Source organism: Macrobrachium nipponense, chromosome 21 (assembly GCF_015104395.2).
Source record: "Macrobrachium nipponense isolate FS-2020 chromosome 21, ASM1510439v2, whole genome shotgun sequence".
Taxonomy (NCBI): Eukaryota; Metazoa; Arthropoda; class Malacostraca; order Decapoda; family Palaemonidae; genus Macrobrachium; species Macrobrachium nipponense.
Window position 1 is genome coordinate 13,491,945 of NC_087212.1, and position 4,258 is coordinate 13,496,202.

Sequence of the window (4,258 nt, forward strand, 5' to 3'; positions counted from 1 at the left end):
TCTAGAAAGGAGAAGAGAACGCTACATGATAATTCAGGCATGGAAACAGATAGAAGGAATAACAGAAAATATCATGGAACTAAAAATATCAGAAAGAGCAAGCAGAGGTAGATTAATAGTGCCCAAAACTATACCAGGAAAAATAAGGAAAGCACACAGGACATTAATCCACTACGCACCAGCATCGATAATGCAGCGTCTATTCAATGCGTTGCCAGCTCATCTGAGGAATATATCAGGAGTGAGCGTAGATGTGTTTAAGAATAAGCTCGACAAATATCTAAAACTGCATCCCAGACCATCCAAGATTGGAAGATGCAAAATATACCGGAAGATGTACTAGCAACTCTCTGGTAGACATTAGAGGCGCCTCACACTGAGGGACCTGGGGCAACCCGAACGAACTGTAAGGTCTGTAAGGTAAGGACCTTCGCCTAACAATTGATCATAGCGCAACTGCGATGCTGTCCTCCTTTTGCACCATCAAAACCTACCTACTCTCAATTTCCTTTCAAGCGCTGGATGATCTAAACCTAAACTCAGTATTCCATAATATTCAGCTGGAGTTGTTGATTCACTGTAAACTGTCCTAATTTTACAATTGAAACTAAGTGTGGTTATGTTTCCGTCCATATCCCACCGCTACTTTAGTAGCAAAATTTCGTAAATTTTGTAATCGGGTTTCCGTATCGATATTCCAAGCTCTTCAAAATGAGTAAGCATAAGGTGAAGAGGCTAATTACTAGTGTTCCAGTGACAGTTTCCTGAACATGACTGTCAAACAACATTTTATTTTTGGTTAAAAAGAAAAAGTATTTTTTTTTTTTTTTTTTTGCGTTTGTCACGCTTATCGAAAGACAAGTGGCCGTCTAAGCTCAAACCCAGGTTTATAGCTGAATTATTCAGACTGAAAAACCCACCTTAATTTTTATATCGACTGGTATTCTGTCGATATCAAATCCTGCTTAATTTTTATATTGAATTGTATGCTGCCAATATCGATATAAGCTTTAGATTCAGTAAAAGTAAATGGTTGAGTTAGAGTTTACTTTAAAACCATTTTCAAAGAATTTGTTACTTGCATCTGTGGCACAAAATAACCCAAGTTTTCTATCTTTGCAGAGAGCAAGAATGACACGTCATCTGCAGGAAGCTCAAGAGGGATATCACCTGATTTCCTAGGTCTTTTTTGAAATTATTAAACAGTAGTGTACCTCGGTAGAACCTTGTGGTATCCCGTAATTCTGTGTTCTGTTCAGATCATTTGGTTTTGTTTGTTTTCAAAGCCTGCATGTAACGTGAAAGGAATATCTGAAGCAAAAGTTCATCTATTTGCAGAATTTCGTCGCTCCCAATATCTGTGAATGGGAGACGCTGTCAAAAGCTTTATAGAGATCACAAATGGCTATGAGAGAACTCTTGCCTTTGCCAGTATTTTTGTACACTTTTTTCCACATTTTTTTTTTAGTGCAGTTTCCGTAGATAAATCTTTTCTAAAGCCGTGCTTGAATTTTATGTATTTAAAAAAGATTCCTGTCATACAGAAATTCATACAGCTGATTTGCAACCATTTTCTCGTACATTTTGGATAGGACTGTTAATGACGACATTGATCGGTAATTATTAGGTTCTTCATTGTAGCTTTGCGCCATAAGAGGACAAAGAATAGGTTGTTTCCAAATATCAATAACATTGCCTGTGACTACGGAAGTATTTATTATTATAGTTAACAACCTGCTAGTACAGGAGCCTATTATTATTTTTGTCTACTTTCGACTATGCAAATAGTAATATTTGACAGGGTTCTGTTTTTCGTTCGATTTTGTTATGTGTAAAGTGTTGTCACTTAGGTGCTGACAACAGTGAGGATTAATCTTTACATGTCTCCCTTTTACGTAAAGAATTTATCCCAAAACCATAATTGGGGAATAAAGCAAAAAACCATACTAGTTAATACCTAGAATCGGTGAAAAGCGATGCTTCTCGTCTGCCCGAGAGATGAGAGAGAGAGAGAGAGAGAGAGAGAGAGAGAGAGAGAGAGATCCATCCCTTTTTCGTTGGCTGATATTTCCTTAAGCAATGAATTTTTTTCCCTGCTGGAATCCCCTCTCTTATCCTTCCAGAGAAGAGGGCGAGAAACGATTAAGGCCTCCAGATGACTTAGAGTGACCTTTAAGCTACGGTGGTTTAAAGGGTGGTTGTTGATTTTTTTTGTGAGTCTGGGAGAGAGAGGCAGTCGGAGCTGGGGAGGGTGGAGGGGGGGGGGGAAGGGGAGGGGGGGTTAGTGTTTGGAATGGGTTGTTGGGAGATAAAGAGCTTTAGCTAGCGACGGGGCCCAAGTGCCATTTCCGGCAATCTACTCTAAGTCCGGAGATGGAGGAAGGATGCGATGCGAAGGATGGGAGAGAGAGAGAGGGAGAGGGGGAACAGTAAATACGAGATAGCGAAATGGAAACTTGGCAGAAATGTGCCTTTGCTAAGATGATGATGATGCAATGTACGCATGCATGCACACAGAAATACATACACATATGACTTACGTTTTTGCATGTTTATAAATATGCACTTAGTAGATTTCATGAGTGGAGTTTAAAATATGGAAATCAATTAACTTCTTGAGTGACCGAGAAAAGTATTAGGAGGTAAAGATATGTTTTTCTTATAAGCAATGAAGATCAGAGCTGTCTCGACATTAGAGAGAGAGAGAGAGAGAGAGAGAGAGAGAGAGAGAGAGAGAGAGCATTAGCAATTGTTAGTAAATTTATTTCTCACTAAGTATCTCTAGAAAAAAAATCTTTACGAGAGAGAGAGAGAGAGAGAGGAGAGAGAGAGAGAGAGAGAGAGCAGTAGCATTTGTTAGAAATTTCATTTTTCACTAGAAAGGGAGAGAGAGAGAGAACATTAACATTTGTTATTAGATTTATTTCTCACTATTATGTCTAGAAAAATCTCTACTTACTGCCATACTCAGCCCTGTTATGAGATGGAGAGAGAGAGAGAGAGAGAGAGAGAGAGAGAGAGAGAGAGAGAGAGTATAATATCCCGCAATTTGGTGCTTTGCATACAGTCTTGAAGTTGATTTTATTGAATTTTCCTCGTCGGGGACATTGATGTAATGTAATGTTGATTTTATTTGACTCCCGAAAGCAGAACCAATTGACTTCTGGCTCACGTTCCGCGAGATATAGATTTATATCGCGTGTTGTGTAGTAGTCCCCGGTAGAGGGAGAGCACCTTCGGAAGCAGATGTCTTGTGTACCTCTAGTTCTTTATTTTGTTTACTTTCACTTTTGCTCTTGCTGTTCTGTGCATTGAGATATTCGTCGTGGCGGTGTCCGGGTGTACAGCGGATATCCTTATCGGGAGACAAATTCGTTTATGCTTTCTAGAAATTTTTGTGCGTATATATATATATATATATAGATATATATATATATATATATATATATATATATATATATATATATATATATATATATATTCATCCTTTCATATAGGTAGGTGTTTTAAGATTTTAGTGAAGTCCTTTACTTATAATAATTTGTTTGGCTTTGAAGGTACTGTTTAATTTTAACTTTTTACTTTATTGAGAGCTGTTGCCATTACATTTTACCATAAAGTAATTTGAGTTTTAATGTTCGCAACTTATATATTTTTGGGCCTTGAAAATACAACTTAGAATTCGTCGCGAAACGTCGGCATTGAAATAAACTGCTAAAGGATGAGGATGTCTTTCCCTAGTACTTCCTTCATTAAGCTACAAATGTCCTTTTAATATATAATGCTCTCTACTTCGAAATTAATATATTTTCATCTATGCTAACCTTAGGGGAATTTTTACCTGATAAGAAATTCGTCGGCTCGTGGGCTCGAACCACGGAACCAAGAATTCAGGACGTACAGTAAAGAGCGCCACTGTACGTCCCGAATTCTTGATTCCGTGGTTCGCGTCCATGAGCCGACGAATTTCTTATCAACTAAAAAATTCCCCTTCGGTTAACATAATATGAAAATATATAAATTCTGAGGTAGAGTGAATTAGATATTAAAGGACATTTGTAGCTTAATTCTTTTATATGTATCACGGATGTGATAAAAAATGCATATATATATACATATATATATATATATATATATATATATATATATTATACACATATATATATATACATATCTATAATTATAATATATATATATATATAATATATATATATATATATACATATATATATTATATATATAATATAAAGATAATATG

The 4,258-nt window shown here is 36.5% G+C and overlaps 1 long non-coding RNA gene across 1 annotated transcript in view; it reads left to right on the top strand.

The window, feature by feature from the left end:
• Window positions 1-1,119: 1,119 nt before the first annotated feature.
• The window catches only part of LOC135197572 (uncharacterized), a 707,597-nt gene continuing 704,458 nt past the window's right edge, over window positions 1,120-4,258 (top strand). Inside the window, exon 1 of the long non-coding RNA XR_010310603.1 lies at window positions 1,120-1,182. This is a non-coding gene — a long non-coding RNA (uncharacterized LOC135197572). The remainder of the gene's footprint in view (window positions 1,183-4,258) is intronic.